Genomic DNA, 24,533 nt, shown 5'->3' with positions numbered 1-24,533 from the left:
TTTTAACCACATCGCTCATAATTGGATTTATTCGCCTTTGATGTTCTCTAGAGGTTTTACAATCGTCTTCGAGCATAATGCGGTGCATACAGAGGGAAGGACTTATTCCTTTCAGATCTGATATGTTATATCCTAAAGCGGTTGGGTATTTTCTTAGGACAGTAAGTAGTTTTTCAGTCTCGGTTTGTCCTAAGTTGGCGTTCACTATAACTGGTCGGTTAAGTTCTTCGTCTAGAAATTCGTATCTAAGGTCGGTAGGTAGTGTTTTTAGTTCGATAGCAGGTTTCTTAGGCCCAGGTATAGGATCAGGAGTTAATGCTAAACATTCACTCAGGTTTAGGAATTTTTAGGATCTCGATTTCCTTATAGAGGGTGCTTTTAGGAATTGGGAAAGAATAAATTCTATTTTCTCTTATCCTACTTCGAAAGTAAGCTTTCCTCGCTTGACGTCTATAATTGCACCAGCGGTTGCTAAGAATGGTCTTCCTAATATGATCGGAATGTTAGAATCTTCTTGGATATCCATTATGATGAAGTCAGTTGGGATGTAGAATTGGCCTACACGAACAAGGATATTTTCTAACATTCCTACAAGGTATTTGACTGAACGGTCAGCTAGTTGAAGAGACATTCTCGTTGCCTTAAGCTAACCTAGATTTAGCTTCTTACAGGTTGAAAGAGGCATCAAACTAACACTGGCTCCTAAATCGCACAAGGCTTTCTCTATAATAGTATTTCCTATTACGCAGGGTATAGAGAAACTACCAGGATCTTTCAGTTTGGGAGGCATGTTATTTTGGATGATAGCGCTACATTCAGCGGTAAGCGTTACAGTTTCGTTATCCTCGAGTTTCTTTTTGTTTGATAGGATTTCTTTTAATAACTTAGCGTACGAAGGCATTTCGGTTATGGCTTCTGTGAACGGTATGGTTATGTTTAATTGTTTTAGAAGTTCTACAAATCTTTTAAATTGCGCTTCGTTTTTTGATTTAGCTTATCTCTGAGGGTAAGGAATAGGTGGCTTATAAGGTGGTGGTGGAACGTAAGGTTTTTCTTTTTCAGGTTCCACTTCGTTGTTGTTCTCATTGGTCTTAGCAGTTTGATCATCAGTTGATGTCTTTTGGGTTTCCTTTGGCTCTTGTTGTGACATGCGTACGTTTTGAGGTCTAGGATCGATAGGTCCATCGTAATTCGTTCCACTTCGTAGTGTTATCACGTTCGCATGTCCTTTAGGATTAGGTTGTGGTTGAGCAGGAAACGTGCCAGCAGGGGCAGCAGTAGGTGCTTGTTGTTGAGCTACTTGTGAAATTTGAGTTTCTAACATTTTGTTATGCGTAGCTAAGGCATCTACTTTGTTCGATAGTTGTTTTAGTTGCTCGCTATTGTGGATGTTTTGATTTAGGAAGTCCTTATTGGTTTGTTGTTGGGAAGCTATAAAGTTTTCCATCATGATTTCAAGATTCGACTTCCTAGGGGCGTTTTGAGCAACTACAGGTGCTTTTTGATAGCCAGGTGGTAAAGCAGGTGCTTGTCCAGGCGCGTACAACGCGTTGTTGTTTTTATATGAAAAGTTCGGATGGTTTTTCCATCCAGGGTTGTACGTGTTAGAATAAGGGTTTCCTTGAGCATAGTTTACTTGATCAGATGGGACTCCAGTCAAGAGTTGACATTCGGTAACTACGTGTCCAGTCAATCCACAATTCTCGCAGTTAGGTGCTACAGCAGCAGCGGTGGCTGAAGGAGTGATGGTTAAGTTTTCGATCTTTTGAGTTAAAGCGTCTACTTTAGCGTTAACGCGGTCTATACCACTTACTTCGTACATTCCTCCTTTGGTTTGGGTTTTCTCTAGAGCGGCTCGTTCTCCACCCCATTGGTAATGGTTTTGTGCCATGTTCTCTATGAGGTTGCATGCTTCATCATGGGGTTTGTCCATTAGTGCTCCGCCAGCAGCGACACCTATAGTCATTTTAGTGTTATATAGGAGACCACCATAGAAAGTATGGATGATCAGCCATGGTTCGAGTCCATGATGAGGGCATAGTCTAAGCATGTCCTTGTAACGTTCCCAAGCTTCGAAGAGTGATTCGTTATCTTTCTGGGTAAATCCGTTAATTTGACCTCTTAGCATAGCAGTTTTGCTAGGCGGAAAGTATCTCGCTAAGAATACTCTCTTCAATTCGTCCCATGTAGTTATGGAATTAGAAGGCAGGGATTGAAGCCACGCTCTAGCTCTATCTCTCAAGGAGAAAGGAAAGAGACGTAATCAAATAGCTTCGGAACTAACGTTGTTAGCTTTGACAATGTCGGCATATTGCACGAACACAGATAAATGAAGGTTGGGGTCGTCTGCAAGGCTTCCAGAGAATTGATTCTGTTGAACAGCTTGGACCAATGAAGGTTTCAGTTCGAAATTGTTCGCCTCAATCGCAGGTGGTGCGATACTTGAGTGCGGTTCAGCGCGCAAATGAGCGGCATAGTCTCTAAGAGGACGAATAGAAGCCATCTCTAACTTCGGGGTAATTTGATTGATTTGATCAGTAAAGGTCAATTCCTGATTAATCGGAATTGGTGCTACTTTGGGAAGATTTCGAGCTCGACGTTTGACGTTAATGAAACGTTCGATCTCGTTAATTCGTTGTATTAAATCTCCTCCTTGTGAACGAGTATTTGGCATACAATCGTTCAGAAAGAAAGGAAAGAATTGCCCTAGTCTCTACGGTGTAACAGTGAGTTACGATATCGACTTAAATAGTCCCCGGCAACGGCGCCAAAAATTGGATCGCGACTTTACGTGTCTATTAATCTGATGACTGCAAGTGCACAGTCGTGTCGTGTAGTTTTAAAAGATATCGAATCCACAGGGACTATGAATCGATCTACCGTTATCTAAGGTTACTATGTAAAGCTAAGGCTATTAATATTTTGATCGTTCCTAAGGGAGAGTGATTGTGAAAAGTAAGAAATATAATAATAGAAAGATATCAGTATGTATTTCGTTTAACTTAAGGTGATCCGAAGGTCCATTGGCTAATGCATAATTCAATTAAAAATCTTTACTAATTCAATTGGTTAAAAATCCTCGTCTCAAACTTTCGCTCTGTTGATTTAGATTACTATCTGTCGCGGGCGAAAAATCGTATGTCCTTTTTCGGGATGAGACACCTGATGCCTTCTTTGGGCTCGAGTGCTCAAAAAGTGATTTTTCTTTTGTACCGACCAAACTTTTTATTATTTCCAAAGGAGGAAAAGGAAAAAAGCTGCAATAACCTAAAAGTAGGGGGAGAGATCTTGGGTAAGAGGGTTGGTTATACGAAGGGAAGGTATTAGCACCCAACGTATCTATAGTACTCTATAGGTTTCTTTGCTTTGTTTATTCCATTCTTGTTATGGTGGAGGTTCTTGTGAGAAAGAGGTGGGACCTAAGGTGTTTGTTTGATTATGCTCGCAAAGATCATCGCGATCCTCTGCATACATATCCCTTAGAGGGAATCAGAGCATCTGTAGCTCGGGTCTACGGGTGCTAAGGTTTGAGTGGTTTGAGGGAGAAGTTTTGCTCGCCAAGGATACGACCTTGTGCCTACGTATTCTCAAAGGGATGTTGAGAAAGTCAGAGCAATCGTAGTTCCCACTTATGCTAGTGGAAGCAAAGGATAAGAGACAAATGTCATCTAAATGTTCGATGTATCTAATCTATATCATCACATACATCTGTTTGATTTTTTGTTTGAAAATCTTTTCATTATAAGCCCTGGGCCATGCCACTTATGGCGCTTAGAATGATAAAGATGTTTTTGTTTGTTTAACCAGCCTTGTGGCAAAAACTTTCAATGAAGTCAGCCTTGTGACAAAAAGTTTTGATTAATCAGCCAGCCTCGTGGCAAAAGTTTCAATGAAGTCAGCCTTGTGACAAAAACTTTGATTAATCAGCCAGTACGGTGGCAAAACGGTTTGATTGATTGGCCAGCCTTGTGGCAAGAAAAAGTTTGATTGATTAGCCAGACTTGTGGCAAAAAAAGTTTGATTGACTGATTGTTTGTGATGATATAGAAGAGATACTCCTATCATAGAGATGATAAATGTCTAATCTCCTAGGGTATTTGATTTGGATATTGGGGATGCTTATAAGAAGCCCGTGGGTCCTTGTACGAAGCCCAAGAGGAGGCTATCAGAGGGTCCTTGCATTGTAAGCCCAAGAGGAGGCTATGGGAGGGACAATCCAGGGTCCTTGCATTGTAAGCCCAAGAGGAGGCTATGGGAGGGACACTCGTTTGTACAAAGCCCAAGGGGAGGCATGGTATAGTTGGTTTGAGCTCTTAGAGCGATTTCACCGGGAAACCATACTCTATGTCCTAACCTAAACTAGGGAGATTCTTTGCACGAAGCCCAATAGGAGGCTATGGGGAACCTAGTGTTGTACTAAGTTGAATAAGCATATAACACAATCACAAGTATGAACAAGTACGAACAAACATGAACAGGTACATGAACAAATATGAACAGTTATACATATATGACAAAGTGTGTGTATATAATGGAGTTTATGAAGGAAATATACATGTAAGCATGATCCATTTGTATACACGGGGCTCGGGACTTATACTCGAGGAGAGGTCCACTTGAATTTATTCAAAGCTATGTAAACAGGTATTTACAAAGGGCTTGGGACTTATACCTACATGGAGGCCCATGGTATTTTTGGGAAGATTTAAAGAAAACCTTCATTTTTGATTTGTTGTTCAAAGTTAAAAATCAAACTGATCGAGATATGTACAAAAAGGTGTACAATGAAATACCTAATTTCATGTACTGGAATGGGACTTATACCTATGTGGAGGCCCCTGTTTTATTTACAAAACATGGTTGATTGTTTTATTTACAGACGCGTCGTTTGAAAAAACTGTTTGAAAGTTTTTGTTTTTGAAAGAGTTTTCTGTATAAAGAAAAACTGTAAAAAAGGAAAAAAGAGTGGGTCTTATACTCTCTAATATTCGAGAGGCCCCACTGTTTTGAAAAACAATGAGTCGCATGATTTGAAAGTGAATTGATTACTGTTGTGAAAACAGTTGATTGAGTTTTAGGCTTACCTCGAAGAATGAGAAAATTGAATTTCTGAGTTTGAGGTGTTACCGTGATCTTCAAGTGATGTGCTTGGAATAAATTAGGATCTTAACAGATATTAAGAATCCACACCAGCAGAAAAGAAACGTCGAATAAGCTCACAGCTTTCAGCAATTCCATGATCATCCAGTAATTGTTTATGGAGTTCTACAGCAAATGGAAGACCAAACAAACAGAGAACAACAGTGAAATAATCTCGAAGTCTCGGATGAAGTTAGAAAATTCAAGCGATGTGCAATGGTAATCAAATAGAAATTTAAATGATTAACTACACAAAATAATATGAAAATATCAAATTTAAATAAAATTAATCTAATAAAGATATTTTTTTGTGATTTTTGGATGAAGAGAGAATAATTAGAAACATAAACTTAAATATGCATCTAAAAATATATTTTTTGGATTTTCAATAAGGATTAAAAAAGAAAATTAAATCCTATATTAAAATAAAAACTAAGTCTTTTTATATAAAAAACTATTTTCTAAAGAAAGCTTAAAGGAAATAGTTAATAAAAAGATTGAATAATTGGGCCAGAGGTGTTTAAAAACAAGTTGGGGGTGCAGCCCAATTGAGTTAGAGCTGAAAGAATAATAATAAAAAAAAGACTGGGCCGGACCGGGTCGGGTCAGATGGAACCCGGATCCGCCTCTCTTAACAGCAGCGGGTTGGAAAACCCTAAACAAGACAAAGAGGGCAATCAGCGCCTCTCTCCAATTTCTCTTACTCGTTTACACGAGTTTTCTTCTTCCTGGGAGAAAAAATACAGCACTAACAAACAACAAACTCTTCTTCTCCCTCGGCCCTCTCTCGATCAAAAAACTACAACAAGCTTTCAATCAGATTCACGGCCTCTCTCTCTCTAGCTCACAGTCTCTCTCGCGGTTTGCTCTCTTTGCTCACGTTTGAACGATAACAACAACGAAGCTTACGGTTCACTTGTTTAGTAAACAACACCACTGATCTTTCTTGGTTTTAACAACAATCAGAAACTTCCAGCGGCCATGGAAGGAGAATCAGAAGAAAAACCCAGGTATGTTTCTCTTAATTTCGTTTTCACTTTTATTTAACAGTATAGTAACAACAACTTCTCACTCGGTTCATCTCTTAGCGTGAGCTCTCTCAGAAACAACAACAAACTAATGTTCGATGCTACCTCTCTCGCGAAGAACAGTGACAACAACACCTTCTCAGGGTGCTTTCGGTTCTCTCATGTTCAAGGTAACACAGATCATTTTTTACAGTTTCTTAAAACCAATTCATTTTTCAATTTTATGATCATGGTTCAATTGATAGCTCACTCCCTGTTTCGATTCTGCTCACAGTGAACAAAAACAAGAACTTCCGGCCTCTTTTGATTGAAGACAAACTCAAGGTTTGTTCTTCAATTTCTTTATCATGGTGCCAATAGCAGTAATAACATATGCTCTCTGTTTTTCGGTTTCAAACAATTCAACAATTAACAGCAATATTGAGCGTGAGGTATGAAGATAACTTACCAGCGGCTAGAAGATTTTAGCCGGATTAGTGTTGCAGGTATGTGTCGGTTGCTCTGCTTCTGAAATTCTGCTTCTGAAATTGGCTATGATTACTGCGTTTCTGTTGTAAGTGATTGTTGATTCTGAGTCGCAAATCTGAACTGCTGCTACGTTGCTGTTACGGCCTCAAACTCACCATGAATTGTTGTTGTGATTGATTATGAACCGTGGCTTGTTTCTGTTGCTACTGTTATTGTTGTTGCTGCAGGTATAACACTGATTAATGGAAATATTGAGAGTAAGAGTGAAATTAGCTTACCTGCGGCGAGGAGGTTTTCGCCGGATTATTGTTGAGGTATGCCTTGAATTCTTTATTGTTACTAACAACCTTGAATTGTTACTAACAACCTTGAATTGTTACTAACAATTTCTCTAACAACTTGCTTGTTGTTGTAGGATCCTTTGATGAAGATGACACCACCTCTTTGGATATTAGGGAGACTTGAAGATGGACTTCAAGTTGGAACTCTCCACCAAGGTATGAAGAATTTCTTCTTCACTCTCTTCAAACCATGGAACTTTCAAACTAGGAATTCTCACTTCTCAAGTGGTTTTCTTTGGTTTGAAGAATTGCTTCTTCTTGCCAAGAAACTTGAAAACTATGAGATAAAAGAGAGAAGTGAGAAAGCTAGTAGTATAGTAGCTTTGGTGTGATTTTCTTCAATGAGAGAACTTCCTATTTATAGGCAAAATTTAGGGATGTGTTAGGAATTAAGAAACTTGATTGGGAGGTTATAGTCATCTCAAGAATGAGAATAAGAATAAGAATATTCTTCATCATTGTAAGAATAAGAATAAGAATATTCTTATGCAAAGATATTTTTCATGATATAAGCCATGTGTGTAAATTTTTATGTCATTTTATGATATCTCTAAGTTGTAGAATTTTATGACATAAAAATCTCTCTTTGACATTCTTTGACTTTTGCTAATTTCACCCCTTTTTGTTTTCTTTTTTCATGTTACATGAGGACCTTGAAGAAAAGCATGAAGAAATTTGATCTTGAAGAATGAAGACTTGAAGAATTCAAGAATTGCATTTGAAGTTTTATTTTTTTCTTTTCCTTGTAATTCCAACTTTGTATGAATGAAACTTTGTATTCTTGAAAATGAATGGAATTTTGTAATTCTTGAATTTTGGATAAAGTCCACTTGTAACGCATTTGAAATTTAGAACTTTGTTCATGTAAAAGAACTTCACTTGTAATGTTTGAATTTCTCTTAGAATCCTTGAATGGAAATGTATGAAACATGAATATTTCTTGAATGAATTTGAATGCAATTTCTATGTCTTGAATCAATTCTTAAATTCCTTTGAATGATCCTTTGAAGAATGTTCTTGCACCAATGGACTTTTAATTCTTGAATTTATGGTTATAAACCATACTTGAAATAATCTTTCAACAAATGGACTAAAAGATTTTTCTTGCAATTTCGGTGAAATTTCCATGAATTGTTTCAAACTTGTACCAATTTCCAAATACTCCATATGAATCAATTCTTCACCATGAGCACTCCATGAGCCTAAAAAACCAAGAAATAGATTCCAAACAAGTCTCTTAAATCACACCAATTGGCAATGGCGCATTTAAAATGAAAGCACCCACGTACATGAATTTATCTTGCAAAGAGTGAGTGATTGAATGAAGAATCTTAATTTGGTCAATTCAAAGCTTTTGAGCTTGTTGAAATGGATTTTTTTTGAAGATTATTGAAACCATTGATTGACTTCCTGGGGATTTTTAGGGTTTCCCAAATGTGATCCCTGATTTCAGTCCCTGATAGTTCAAAACCCTGATCTGAGGATTTGTCTGATCAATCTTTGTGTAGGAGATGTCTTGAGCTAATGGATTAGGTCAAAATAATGTACTTGGGGTCTTGAGGTCTTGTCCCAAGTCATTGGGTCAAATCCTGAGCAAAAGTCAAGAGTATGTTGTCTTCAGTCAAAACCCTAATCTGGTTGGTTTAGAGCCTTTGAGCTTGTTGAAATGAATCTCTGAGGACCAAATGTTGATTTTTGATGAAGATGATTCCTTTGAGATGAAGGGAGAACAAAACCCTAATTGACTGTTTCTTGCATTGATGATTGATTTCTTGATTAAATCCCTGCTGAGTCACAAGTAGCAAACACAAACTATGCAATTTGTTAGAGATGCAAATGATGCATATGCAATGATATGAGGTGGTATCTTAGGTCAAAAATTGGGGTATGACAGATGCCCCTATTTAAGTTTCTTCAACCTGAGACATGAAGATTGAAAATCTTCGTTTTGATATGGTGGAAGAGACTTAAATATCAGAAGACGCAAATTTTGGACCTAAGATACCAAAATTGCGAATGATACGAGGATATCTTTACCGAGGGAATATCAAAACTGACTCCGCTGGGGAAAAGAGGTTGGGAAGGATGTCTCAATCCGTTTTAGGAAGAGAATCCGTTTTTTTTTTTTTTTTCCGGGAAAGCAAGTGTATGCTTCACCGGGGAATGATAGCTTTGTAAGAAAAGCTTACCTATCGACATTACCGACTATCAGCACAGGGATAGACTTGTTTAATAATGCGAAGGTGAAAGGTATGAAACTGTATTAGCGACTATCAGCATGATGATAGACTTGACAAGGTAAAAGAGTTTCAAAGGTTCGGTTAATATTACCGACTATCAGCATGGTGATAGACATGTTTAATAATATAACCAGAACAAAAAGGTTACCGACTACCAGCCTCGTGATAGTGGTTTTGAAGACATGATCAATTATCAGCCAAGTGACAAAATGATCCTGGAGACTTTGATAGGGGAATTACTGGATATTCAGCCTTGTGAACAGTAATAAGGCCCTGATCGTCAAATGATCTTCATGATTGATTTCCTTGAGAGGAAAAAGCTTTTGAAAGAGACATAAGCTGCTCAGATGGTGAGGCTATTGCTTATTGTCTGTTTTTTCACGACTCTATTTGGGGAATCGGAATTTGAATCTCTTGGTAAAGACAAGGTTCTATCCATGAATGAATTGGAAAGAAACAGCCAAACAAGACTTTGTACCCATGAGGAATGAACTCAAATGGGGATTTTCTCCTTTGTTTTGAGAGGAGAAAACTAAAGCAACCTTCTTCCACGAGGAATGATCTCAGTGGGAAACTGGAGAAAGAAGATGTTCTTTCTTCTTATGGGTGACAACCTACTGGAGAGATGACACGCCCATATCTGCTTTGTTTTTTTTCTTTTTCTTTTTTTTACTCTTCTCTTTTTCTTTTTTCTCTTTTTTGGGATAGATATATCCTGAACAAGTGATTATTGAAAAATGCAAGAATGCATAAATGATGCAAATATGTATGAATGATGAATGTCATGAATGTAGCATGCATACTGACAATACTGACAGACAGAGGAGTATATACTGGAGACGGACCGACGTCGCAATACAACCAGATACTCGGCAAATGTTCTTCAACACGGTGTAGAAAACACAGGTGATTAATGGTGTTGCGTGCTTTAAACTTCTCTGGGGAAGATGGGTATCTTTTCTTATTGAGATGGAAAAACTTCTTCACTGGAGATTGGAGATCTTCTTCACTGGGGATAGAAGAGCTTCTTCACTGGGGATAGAAGAGCTTCTTTACCTCGAGGGATAATTGCTTCAAGAATTCTTTTCTGGGACAAGAATACCGTTGTCTCAACAATTTTTCAGGGAGAATCCTTTTGTTCATCCTATGGAGACGACTGCTGATGTTCCTTCCGTTGTTCACAACTCAAAGGAAAATTTCGCTTTTATTTTGAAAAAGAAAAGTGAAGTAAATTCATTTAAAACTTATTTTTTTCTTTTTTTTTTCAAAAGTGAATAACACAATTAAAGCGTCATTTTGAAACTGAAAGAAATTAAAGATTGCAAACAAATGGGCACAAGGCTCAAATTTATTTAATAGGATGGTAATCAGCTAAAGGCGTGATTCCATAGAGTATTTACAAAAGTTGGAAATGGTAATTATGCGGAAAAGGCTACATTGAAAGCAATAACCACTATTCCCTAACAACTTTGAGTTCCAACTGTGCCTGTCACTTCAGATTGGTGATGATTTGATCGAAGATCCTTTGATGAAAAAGACTCTTCAGGTGACGAAGTATGGACTGATGCAGTTACTTTGTCATAAATCCTTAATTTTTGCCTAGATTGCCCTTTCAGGTTTTCAATCTACCAGGATGAATTTTTCTGTTTATTGTCTCTAATTTTTGCCTGGATCGCCCTTTCAGGTTTTCAGTCCACCGAGACGCTCATTTTTGCCTAAGTCGCCCTTTGCGGGTTTTCAACTTACCGAGCTGTTCTTTTGTATTTTTTTTTAGACAAAGTATTTCTTGACTGCATCAGCATTCACAGGATGTGGGAGTTCATCACCATCCATGGTTGCAAGAGTCATGGCGCCGCCAGAAAATGTTGTTTTGACAACATACGGGCCTTCGTAATTAGGAGACCATTTGCCCCTAGAATCTGGTTGAAAAGACAAGATCTTTTTAAGCACGAGGTCGCCTTCTTGAAATTCACGAGGTCGAACCTTTTTGTTGAAAGCTTGTTTCATCCTTGCTTGGTATAACTGTCCATGGCATAGAGCAGTCATACGTTTTTCTTCGATTAAGTTCAACTGATCGTATCTGCTTTGACACCATTCAGCCTCTGATAACTTAGTCTCCATGAGGACTCTCATTGATGGGATTTCAACTTCTACGGGGAGCACAGCTTCCATGCCGTATACTAGAGAAAAGGGAGTTGCCCCTGTTGAAGTACGCACTGAAGTACGGTACCCATGTAAAGCAAATGGCAGCATTTCGTGCCAGTCTTTGTAAGTGACGACCATTTTCTGGACGATCTTCTTAATATTCTTGTTGGCGGCTTCGACGGCGCCGTTCATTTTTGGTCTGTAAGGAGAAGAGTTATGATGCTCAATCTTGAATTCCTCACACAGTTCTTTCATCATTTTGTTATTCAAGTTCGAACCATTATCAGTAATGATCTTGCTGGGAACACCATATCGGCAAATGATGTTGTGCTTGATGAACCTTACAACCACTTGTCTTGTAACATTGGCGTAAGATGCTGCTTCGACCCATTTGGTGAAGTAATCAATTGCTACCAAGATGAAACGATGACCGTTTGAAGCTTTCGGTTCGATCATTCCAATCATGTCGATACCCCACATGGAAAAAGGCCATGGAGATGATAGAACGTTGAGTAGAGTCGGTGGCACATGGATCTTATCTGCGTAGATCTGGCACTTGTGACATCTCTTCACGTGTTTGTAACAGTCTGATTCCATTGTCAACCAATAGTATCCTGCTCTTAAGATTTTCTTGGACATTGCATGCCCGTTTGAATGAGTTCCAAAGGACCCTTCATGCACTTCATGCATTAACATGTCTGCTTCGTGTCTATCCACGCATCTGAGCAAAACCATGTCGAAGTTTCTTTTGTATAGCACATCTCCGTTCAGGAAGAAACTGCCAGAAAGTCTCCTTAGAGTTTTCTTATCTTTGTTTGATGCCCCAAGCGGGTACTCTTGAGTTTGAAGGAAGCGTTTGATGTCGTGAAACCACGGTTTATCATCGATGACTGCTTCGGTTGCAAACACATAAGCGGGCCTTTCAAGGCGCGTAATTCTGACTGTAGGCATATCATTCCAATGATTGACTTTGAACATGGAAGATAGAGTAGCCAAGGCGTCTGCCATTCGATTCTGATCTCGAGGTATATGATGCAATTCAACCTTGTTGAAGAAAGTCAACAGACGTCTTGCATAATCTCTGTAGGGAATCAAGCCAGGGTGGTAAGTTTCCCATTTGTCTTTGATTTGGTTGATCACGAGGGCTGAATCTCCATATATGTCTAGGATCTTGATCCTTAAGTCAATGGCTTCTTCGATACCCATGATACAAGCTTCATATTCTGCGATGTTGTTGGTGCAATCAAATAGCAATCTGGTAGAGAACGGGATATGAGTACCCTTGGGAGTGATGATGATTGCCCCAATTCCATTGCCAAAAGCGTTTACTGCTCCATCAAAAATTAGGCCCCATCTTGATCCAGGCTCAGGACCTTCTTCAGGTAACGGTTCGTCACAATCTTTCATCTTCAAGTACAAGACATCTTCATCAGGAAAGTCAAATTTGAGAGATTGATATTCATTAATTGGTTGATGCGCCAAGTGATCGGCGAGAATACTCCCTTTGACCGCTTTTTGAGCACGGTATTCAATGTCATACTCGGATAGCAGCATTTGCCATCGGGCAATCCTTCCTGTTAAGGCAGGCTTTTCAAAGACATACTTGATTGGATCCATTTTGGAGATTAACCAAGTAGTATTGTTGATCATGTATTGGCGGAGACGTTTTGAAGCCCATGCCAAAGCACAACACGTTTTTTCGAGCATGGAGTAACGAGACTCACAGTCTGTGAATTTCTTACTCAAGTAATAGATGGCATGCTCCTTCTTACCGGTTTCATCTTGCTGTCCAAGCATACAACCCATGGATTCTTCCAACACGGTAAGGTACATGATTAATGGTCTCCCTTCAACTGGAGGAATCAATATAGGTGGTTCTAACAAGTACTCTTTGATACTGTCGAACGCTTTCTGGCAATCTTCAGTCCATACAACCCCTTGATCTTTGCGGAGAAGCTTGAAAATTGGCCCACAAGTAGCAGTCATTTGAGATATAAATCTGGAGATATAGTTCAATCGTCCGAGAAATCCTCTTACTTGTTTTTCAGTCTTTGGTGCAGGCATCTCTTGAATAGCTCTGACTTTGTCGGGATCTACTTCGATACCTCTTTGGCTGACAATGAACCCCAAGAGTTTTTCAGATCTAACCCCAAAAGTACATTTGTTAGGATTCAAGCGAAGCTGATATTTCCTTAGTCGTTGAAACAACTTCAAAAGGTATTCAATATGTTCTTCTTCTGTGCTGGACTTGGCTATCATGTCGTCCACATAAACTTCAATTTCTTTATGCATCATGTCATGAAAGAGAGTAGTCATTGCCCTTTGGTAAGTTGCACCTGCATTCTTTAATCCAAATGGCATCACTTTGTAGCAAAAGGTACCCCATGGGGTGATGAAAGATGTCTTCTCCATGTCTTCGGGAGCCATCTTGATCTGATTATAACCGGAGAACCCGTCCATGAAGGAAAAGACGTTGAACTTAGCGGTGTTATCAACCAGCATGTCAATATGTGGTAATGGAAAGTCATCTTTTGGACTGGCCTTGTTTAAGTCACGGTAATCAACACACATTCGGACTTTGCCATCTTTCTTCGGAACCGGCACTATGTTGGCCAACCATTGAGGATACTCAGAGGTGACAAGAAAACCTGCGTCGAGTTGCTTTTGAACTTCCACTTTGATCTTGTTAGCCATATCAGGGTGAGTCCTTCGCAATTTCTGCTTAACCGGCGGACATTCTGGCTTCAATGGCAAGTAATGCTGAACAATATTGATATCCAACCCAGGCATGTCTTGGTAGGACCAGGCAAACACGTCCACATATTCTTTGAGAAGGTCTGTCAACTTACTCTTGACATCAGCATCAAGCAGCGATCCAATGGTCACTTCTTTTTTGTCTTCTTCAGAACCCAAGTTGATCTCTTCTAAAGGCTCTTTGTGAGGCAGAATGGCTTTTTCCTCGTGCTTAAGTAATCGAGAGATCTCGTCCGGGATCTCCTCTTCTTCCTCTTCTTCGGCTTCGAACACAGGAAACTCAAAGTTGGGAGAGGGCATAGGGTTATTGCATTCAATGGGTTTATCAATAGTAAATCTGCACATGTGATTTATATTTGTTTCAGAAAATTTATGAATGCAAGAGTGTATGCAGATTTTTTTTGAAAAAGTTTTTTTTATTTTTTTTATTTTATTTTGGTTTTTTAGGATTACCATTTCCAGAAAAAAGCAAAAAATAAAACATATAATGTAGGGAATTCAAAATGACGCTTTATTTATGATTCATTTTTGAAACAAAGCCCTAAACACAAACTCATTTGTCTTGGGCAGGACAAAGAGGGAAACTTTTAAAACAAAGCCCTATACACAAAGTTATTTGGGCGGAATATTAAAAAGCAAAGCCCTATAAAACATCTCTCTGCTTTGGGCAAGGCAGGAGGTCAAAATAACAGCGAGGTGATTACTTTGAGCGGCGAACAACATTCGGAACGTCGACAGCTTTCCAGTAACAACGAACTCCTCTGTGTATTATGTATTCAGGAAAATCCTCCCCAGAGTGATCTTCAGTATTGACATTGACCGCTGGTCAAGCAGGATTTGAAGGTCCTGGTTTGTCAACCTTGTTCTTTGTAGAGTTGAAACGGTCTTCTTCTACTTCTTGAAGAGCATAAGATGAGTCACAATCTTCAGAATTTTCAGGATGTATTTCCCAGTCTTCAGGATGAAGAGACTCATTGTCAGCGACACTTTCTGAGTCAACTGCGGGACCATCTTACCCTTCATCTTCAAAAATGGCATTTATGTGATAATAACCATCTTCAGGATTGTTAATCTTGGCAGATGCATTGAATCCGAAATCTCCAGTAATTTCAGGTGGCTGAGAAATTTGACAGGGCTGATAAGCCTCTTCTGGTTGACTATTATATTCAAAGGAATCTCCCCATCCAGTTGGTTGAATATCCTCAATCGCAATCTTTGAACTTTCAGGTGCAGTATATTTCACCATATAATCAAATTTGCCACTTGGTTGTCCCAAGGTATCCCAGATTTCTGCAGGAATAGGCTCAGTTTCGTTGCCTTTGGATTTCTCTGAAGGAGGATATGGTTCTTCCTGAGATATGTATCCCGAGTCATTGAGATAACATTTCCATTCTTCTTCAGTATCAGGTAGACCTTCTTCGATACATTCTTCGATAAGGACGTTAACCTCTTGAGGAATTGGGTTAAGGAATCCTCCACTAATGAATGTTTCTTTGATCGGTCGAAGGGTTTCATCCTTCTTGGTGCAGTTTGAGAATGTTGGTGAACATCCGAGTCCTGCTCTAGTTTCATTCTTTGTAGGGATCACAACTTGCCCCCAGCCAGTGGTAGTTCCATCCTTTACTACTTTCACTGCCTCTTTGTAAGAAGAGATCGATGCTTTCTTCTTGGAAGATTCGTCTTCTAAAGAGAGACCTTGGAACTGCGTTCCTTCCACATCATCAGCACCAATGAAAGAGAAATTGGATAAATGGCTCACCATCAAGGCTTGCTCTCCACTTATTGTTACCAATTTTCCATTTGTTACAAATTTTAACTTTTGATGGAGCGTAGAAGTTACTGCCCCTGCTTCATGGATCCATGGTCGTCCTAACAGACAACTATAAGCAGCTTGAATGTCCATGACTTGGAAAGTGATTTGAAATGTATGTGGACCAATTGTCATGGGAAGGTTGACTTCGCCGATAACAGATTTTCGCGATCCATCAAATGCTTTGACAACTACACCACTGAACTTCATAGGCATTCCTTGGTAAGACAAGCGAGCAAGAGTCGTCTTTGGCATCACATTCAAGGAAGATCCGGTGTCTACCAACACATTGGACAAAGAGTCTGACTGACAATTCATAGAAATGTGCAAAGCAAGATTGTGATTTTTACCCTCCTCGGGGAGTTCTTCATCACAGAAGCTTAAATTGTTGCAAGCTGTTATGTTGGCTATTATCCCATCAAAGTGGTCAACAGTCACATCATGATCTACAAAAGCTTGATCCAAAACTCTCATCAGGGCTTCCCTGTGGGCTTCTGAATTTAACAGCAATGAAAGTATTGAGATTTTTGAAGGAGTCTGCATAAGCTGATCCACAATCTTATATTCACTTCTTTTGATAAGCTTCAAAATTTCATCAAAGTCGGGATTGACATTGGTTCCACTAGATTGACCAACATCAGTGTTTGTATTACTGACAGGAGTTTCCTCAGGATTCCCTACTGGTGTATTCACAGGATTTTGCCCGGTAGCAGGAGCAACAGGCTTCTTTGGAGGTAGTGGAGTATACACACGTCCACTTCTTGTTACTCGACTCACATCGGCGATATTCACAACAAATGAAAGAGTAGGTAAAGGAACTTCTTGTCCATTCTTTATCATTGTAGCATTGTAGTTGTATGGAACTGCCTTGTCAGAGTCATAAGGAACAGGTCCAGGTAGACAAATGATCAAAGGAGCAATAGGAACCTTTGGCTTGTTGTAGGTAACTTCCATGCGCTCAGGCATGTTGAAATGAGGAACGATGACGTTAACTGTAGGCATTTCCGAGTTGATATCTGAGACTAAAAGCTCATGCGGATAACATCCTATCATGTTAACTTCATTTTCATCCCTATTTCGGTAGATCTGAATAGTACCATTATCCAACAGTACTTGGAGATCTCTTCTCACAATCGAACATCCATGAGGATCTACACAACATATGCTACAGGAACCGTATTGATGCTGGCGAAAACTCGGCCCTCGACAGAGAGTGGCGTGCATTTGTACCAAATCGGCTCTTGAGAAATTGATATTATAGACTCGGTATGGACCAGGACATCCGTACACCATGTTTACAACATGCCCTCCATGATTGGGCAGCGGATTTGCTTGCACATTAGGATTCAAATTTCTGAAAGAGAGGAGATTAGATCTAACCAACCTCTGAACTTCATATTTCAAAGCTATGCAATGCTCAAGATCATGGCCAGGTGCTCCTTGATGATAAGGGCATGAGACCTCAGCTTTGTACCACCATGGGAGTTTCTCAGGTACGGGTGGTGGTGCTCTAGTTTGAACAAGACCTCTTTCAATCAAAGCAGGGTACAATTCTGTGTAGGTCATTGGAATCGGATCAAACTGTGGAGCTCTTTGCACATGATTCTGATTATTGTTAAGCTGCTGAGCCTGTTGTCGAGGCTGTTGTTGTTGAAACTGCGGGGTAAATCCCGGATTTGGTGTTGTGTTAACGACTGGTGTGATAGAAGCAACCTGTCGCTGACGATTGACGTTTCCTCTTGGCCTCCCTTGGGATACCATGTCAACACTTTGTTCTTTCTTCTTTGGGAAACCACTTCCGAACTTTTTGGTTCCGCTTGAAGATCCACTTTCTTTAGTTAGACGTCCGGTTCGGACTCCTTCTTCTAGACGCATCCCCATGTTTACCATTTCGGTGAAATCACTTGGAGCACTAGCAATCATGCGTTCATAATAAAACGGACTGAGAGTATTCAAGAAGATCTTTGTCATCTCTTTCTCTTTTAACGGTGGATTAATCTGAGCAGCAGTTTCTCTCCATCGTTGGGCATACTCTTTGAAAGCTTCATGGTCTTTCTGAGCCATGGATCGAAGCTGATCTCTGTCTGGAGCCATATCCGAGTTATACTTGTATTGTCGGACAAAGGCCTCACCTAGGTCATTGAAAGTCCGAATGTTGATGCTATCCAAACCTGTGTACCACTTCAGTGCGGCACCAGTCAAACTGTCTTGAAAGTAATGGATGAGCAACTGATGATTATCTGCATAAGTAGACATCTTCCTGGCATACATCACAAGATGGCTTTGTGGACAAGAACTACCTTTGTACTTCTCAAAGTCTGGGACCTTGAATTTAGCAGGTATTTGTACACTGGGAACCAAACATAGCTCCTGGGCATTCTTTCCAAACAAATCTTTTCCACGGATAGCTTTAACTTCCAGTTGTATCTTATTAAACTGCTCTTGGAGATCTTCCACAAGGTTACGCTGATTTTTGCTATCACCTTGATCATGATAAATCTCATTGCCATCATAAGGAACAGTGTGAACCGTAGGGGTCGGAACTGTCATAGTGGGTTGAGAAAGTGCCATAGTGATTTGGGAAAAAGTTACCCTTGAATGTGGAATAAACGCTGAACCCTGTGCAGCAGGCGCTTCAGTTGTGGTTGTTTGAACCCCAGAGAAATTATGGCGGAATCCTGTACCAAAGCTGAAAGGCGGGCCCCAACCTTCTGGCATGGAGAAAGATGGAATACCGAACGCAACTGTAGAAACTGGAGTTGTGACTTCAGATGTTACCGTCGCTTGACTGTTGGGTGGCGGCGGCTGATTCTGTGCGGCCATTAAGGAGTCAACCAGAGTGGTGAGACTTTCCAACTTTTCCTGAAGAGTGGTCACTGTACCACGAAGCTCAATATTCTCTTGTTCAGAGTGTTCCATTACTCTTCTTCTGCTTGAACGAGTATTGTATCTGTGATCTGATTGCGAGCGCGGTCGAGAAACTTTGAGACGCGACAGCTTGACGATCTATTGGAGAAAGATCCAAAAGATGAGACTCTATACAACAGACTCGATATGCAGAATGATGTACGTAAAAAGAAATTTATGATTTTTCCAAATATTTTAAATATTATTTTCTTGCAAACATTTGAACACAAACTATTCTTTTATTCATTCATTTTTTTTATTGCAATAATGGGAAATGTTACAACATTGGAGCGTAGCTCCTTACAAAAGCAAATGATAAATAAAAAAAAGCTAAACAAATCCTAAACATCTTCATCAGACGAAGAACCAAATGCATTGTGCAGCTTGAGTTTCATGATTTCTTTCCCATAATAAGCTTTCAATTCGGCCTTTTCAGTCCTCAGCTTGTCAACAACATTCTTCCAATCATCAGGAGTCGGAGCGTTGCTTGTTGAACCTTCAAGATTTTTCTTGCTTTCTCTGATATACCTCTTGATTGCAGCGTCTTTCTGACGAATCTTCTCATCTTTGCTCATGAGCCATCCATCTTGGTAATAGAGAGTTTCTTCGTGATCTTTCACTCTTTTCTTCAACTTTCTATTTTCCACCTCAGTGCTACGAAACTTTTCTTCCCAAGCATCTTTTTCTGTCCTCATTTTAGCCAAAGTGTCTTGGTATTCTTTCATAGTGGGAATGTTGGGCCGTTGAGACACTGCAGGAAACATGGGTTTTTCATAAGTATAAGGCATTTGAAACTCTTTTGCTCTTTTCTTTACCCAGCAGGTGTAGGCGTCCATGGCAATGCAATTTCTTTCCTCGCCTTTTTCTTTCCATCGGACGTCGTACCAAGCTCTCACCATTCTTGCTTTCAACCTTTTAGGATTATCCCCTTCTCGGTAGAAGTAACCTTCCACTGTAGGACCAATGGGTTTAACTGAATTTGCATACCCGAGTTGTCGTCGGGCTAGGACCGGATTGTAGTTAATTCCTCCTTATGTACCAATGAGGGGTACGTTGGCGAACTCTCCACAACTATCAATGGTTTCCGTACCACAGCGAGCCAAAGTATACCAATGAATATCATTATTAGTAAGAGACATAAGTCTTCGAGGCCAACGCAAGCCTTCTCGGTTTTCTGTGAAAATAGGAGACTCAGGTAAGTGTGAAACAATCCATTTGAACAACAAAGGTGCACAACATACAATGATTCCACCGCCTTGGCGATTCCTATGATGGACAGAAAAATACATGTCACCAAGCAAAGTCGGAACAGGATTTCCAATCAGAAAGATCTTTATGGCATTGATATCAACAAAGTTGTCGACATTGGGAAACAGTACCAACCCATAGATGAGCAAGGCTAGTATAGCTTCAAAAGCTATCATGCTACCAGTTTCGATGAAATCAAAGGCTTTCTTTATTAGGAAGTGTGAAGTTAAACCCGGGAGGTTTCCTTTGGTAGTCCAATTACTCTCTACTTCAGACTTTTTCATGTGGATACTTGCTGCAATGACGTGTGACTTAGGAATGGCTTCCAAACCATTGAAAGGTATTTTATCAGACACAGGAATACCCAAAAGATTGGCATATTCTTCCAAGGTCGGTACCAACTGGTAGTCTGGAAAGGTGAAACACCGGTAGACGGGATCATAGAACTGAACCAGAGTTTTGAGAAGTCCTTCATCAACATGAGTGTTCAAAATAGGCAAAAGCTTTCCATAACTTTTCCTAAAATTAGAAGGATCTTGTACAGAAGATGCTAACTCTATCAGTCTTTCTACATCAGGCGCTTTGAAACCGTACTTTTTGGTATACCTTTTTTCCATAACTTAATCCTATAATGTTTGCAAAGAAAATTCTCTAAATTTTTTGGAAAAATCATGTTTTTTTTTTTTATGGAAAAAGATGGGTTTTTTAATGAATGTATGAATGCATGGATGCATGGATGCCACATATTCAAACATGGTAAAGCAAACATGGTAGTTCAAACATGGTACTACAAACATGGTACACAAACATGGTAACGCAAACATGGTAACGCATAGGTTCAAAGGTCCAAAGTCACGAGCATGAGGTCAGAGAACCAAAAATGGGATAGTTCTAGTTAATCACCTGCACAACATGTTCTACTGATACGTCAGAGTCTACATTTTTCTTTCGGATATTACCGGCTTTCCACAATTAAACTCATGAGCCAACAATATTCTCAAGAAAAACTCGTCTGAGTGTGGTTCTCTGCATGACAACTAATCCAAGTCTTCACCTGAATAGTTTCTGCACCACAACCTAATAAGGCCAGGATGGGTTGGGGTTCTACGGCCAACTCAGCTTCTACAGTTCAATGAAAGTAATAATGTCTTCGCTACGAAACATGCTAAACATATATTACCAACAAGGAACCTCCACTGAGCGGAAGGATTCTCACGTGCGCCTGCACATGACTATACCCTCCACCTAATTTCTTATGTGTACTTAATCCGGGTTAGGATTTGTCCATAATGTATCACTTGTAACAGAACCACGCAAGTAACAGAACCAGAACCACACATATAACAAAAAATGAAATGAAAAAATAAAGCAAATAGAATTAACCCTTCCTTTGGAAACAATAAAAAGATGGTCCCCAGTGTAGTCGCCATTTTTCTGTCGCGGGCGAAAAATCGTATGTCCTTTTTCGGGATGAGACACCTGATGCCTTCTTTGGGCTCGAGTGCTCAAAAAATGATTTTTCTTTTGTACCGACCAAACTTTTTATATTTCCAAAGGAGGAAAAGGAAAAAAGCTGCAATAACCTAAAAGTGGGGGGAGAGATCTTGGGTAAGAGGGTTGGTTATACGAAGGGAAGGTATTAGCACCCAACGTATCTATAGTACTCTATAGGTTTCTTTGCTTTGTTTATTCCATTCTTGTTATGGTGGAGGTTCTTGTGAGAAAGAGGTGGGACCTAAGGTGTTTGTTTGATTATGCTCGCAAAGATCATCGCGATCCTCTGCATACATATCCCTTAGAGGGAATCAGAGCATCTGTAGCTCGGGTCTACGGGTGCTAAGGTTTGAGTGGTTTGAGGGAGAAGTTTTGCTCGCCAAGGATACGACCTTGTGCCTACGTATTCTCAAAGGGATGTTGAGAAAGTCAGAGCAATCGTAGTTCCCACTTATGCTAGTGGAAGCAAAGGATAAGAGACAAATGTCATCTAAATGTTCGATGTATCTAATCTATATCATCACATACATCTGTTTGATTTTTTGTTTGAAAATCTTTTCATTATAAGCCCTGGGCCATGCCACTTATGGCGCTTAGAATGATAAAGATGTTTTTGTTTGTTTAACCAGCCTTGTGGCAAAAACTTTCAATGAAGTCAGCCTTGTGACAAAAAGTTTTGATTAATCAGCCAGCCTCGTGGCAAAAGTTTCAATGAAGTCAGCCTTGTGACAAAAACTTTGATTAATCAGCCAGTACGGTGGCAAAACGGTTTGATTGATTGGCCAGCCTTGTGGCAAGAAAAAGTTTGATTGATTAGCCAGACTTGTGGCAAAAAAAATTTGATTGATTGATTGTTTGTGATGATATAAAAGAGATACTCCTATCATAGAGATGATAAATGTCTAATCTCCTAGGGTATTTGATTTGGATATTGGGGATGCTTATAAGAAGCCCGTGGGTCCTTGTACGAAGCCCAAGAGGAGGCTATCCGAGGGTCCTTGCATTGTAAGCCCAAGAGGAGGCTATGGGAGGGACAATCCAGGGTCCTTGCATTGTAAGCCCAAGAGGAGGCTATGGGAGGGACACTCGTTTGTACAAAGCCCAAGGGGAGGCATGGTATAGTTGGTTTGAGCTCTTAGAGCAATTTCACCGGGAAACCATACTCTATTTCCTAACCTAAACTAGGGAGATTCTTTGCACGAAGCCCAATAGGAGGCTATGGGGAACCTAGTGTTGTACTAAGTTGAATAAGCATATAACACAATCACAAGTATGAACAAGTACGAACAAACATGAACAGGTACATGAACAAATATGAACAGTTATACATATATGACAAAGTGTGTGTATATAATGGAGTTTATGAAGGAAATATACCTGTAAGCATGATCCATTTGTATACACGGGGCTCGGGACTTATACTCGAGGAGAGGTCCACTTGAATTTATTCAAAGCTATGTAAACAGGTATTTACAAAGGGCTTGGGACTTATACCTACATGGAGGCCCATGGTATTTTTGGGAAGATTTAAAGAAAACCTTCATTTTTGATTTGTTGTTCAAAGTTAAAAATCAAACTGATCGAGATATGTACAAAAAGGTGTACAATGAAATACCTAATTTCATGTACTGGAATGGGACTTATACCTATGTGGAGGCCCCTGTTTTATTTACAAAACATGGTTGATTGTTTTATTTACAGACGCGTCGTTTGAAAAAACTGTTTGAAAGTTTTTGTTTTTGAAAGAGTTTTCTGTATAAAGAAAAACTGTAAAAAAGGAAAAAAAGAGTGGGTCTTATACTCTCTAATATTCGAGAGGCCCCACTGTTTTGAAAAACAATGAGTCGCATGATTTGAAAGTGAATTGATTACTGTTGTGAAAACAGTTGATTGAGTTTTAGGCTTACCTCGAAGAATGAGAAAATTGGATTTCTGAGTTTGAGGTGTTACCGTGATCTTCAAGTGATGTGCTTGGAATAAATTAGGATCTTAACAGATATTAAGAATCCACACCAGCAGAAAAGAAACGTCGAATAAGCTCACAGCTTTCAGCAATTCCATGATCATCCAGTAATTGTTTATGGAGTTCTACAGCAAATGGAAGACCAAACAAACAGAGAACAACAGAGAAATAATCTCGAAGTCTCGGATGAAGTTAGAAAATTCAAGCAATGTGCAATGGTAATCAAATAGAAATTTAAATGATTAACTAAACAAAATAATATGAAAATTTCAAATTTAAATAAAATTAATCTAATAAAGATATTTTTTTGTGATTTTTGGATGAAGAGAGAATAATTAGAAACATAAACTTAAATATGCATCTAAAAATATATTTTTTGGATTTTCAATAAGGATTAAAAAAGAAAATTAAATCCTATATTAAAATAAAAACTAAGTCTTTTTATATAAAAAACTATTTTCTAAAGAAAGCTTAAAGGAAATAGTTAATAAAAAGATTGAATAATTGGGCCAGAGGTGTTTAAAAACAAGTTGGGGGTGCAGCCCAATTGAGTTAGAGCTGAAAGAATAATAATAAAAAAAAGACTGGGCCGGACCGGGTCGGGTCAGATGGAACCCGGATCCGCCTCTCTTAACAGCAGCGGGTTGGAAAACCCTAAACAAGACAAAGAGGGCAATCAGCGCCTCTCTCCAATTTCTCTTACTCGTTTACACGAGTTTTCTTCTTCCTGGGAGAAAAAATACAGCACTAACAAACAACAAACTCTTCTTCTCCCTCGGCCCTCTCTCGATCAAAAAACTACAACAAGCTTTCAATCAGATTCACGGCCTCTCTCTCTCTAGCTCACAGTCTCTCTCGCGGTTTGCTCTCTTTGCTCACGTTTGAACGATAACAACAACGAAGCTTACGGTTCACTTGTTTAGTAAACAACACCACTGATCTTTCTTGGTTTTAACAACAATCAGAAACTTCCAGCGGCCATGGAAGGAGAATCAG

General features: G+C 39.4%; 1 non-coding gene across 1 annotated transcript; it reads left to right on the top strand.

The window, feature by feature from the left end:
- Positions 1-2,021: 2,021 nt before the first annotated feature.
- LOC131593719 (small nucleolar RNA R71) lies at positions 2,022-2,128 on the top strand. The gene has a single exon (XR_009281102.1). It is a non-coding gene; the product is annotated as a small nucleolar RNA R71 (small nucleolar RNA).
- The last annotated feature ends 22,405 nt before the right edge of the window (positions 2,129-24,533 follow it).

The sequence above is a fragment of the Vicia villosa genome, linkage group LG3, assembly GCF_029867415.1.
Source record: "Vicia villosa cultivar HV-30 ecotype Madison, WI linkage group LG3, Vvil1.0, whole genome shotgun sequence".
Classification (NCBI taxonomy): Eukaryota; Viridiplantae; Streptophyta; class Magnoliopsida; order Fabales; family Fabaceae; genus Vicia; species Vicia villosa.
This window is presented reverse-complemented; position numbering and strand designations above follow the sequence as displayed.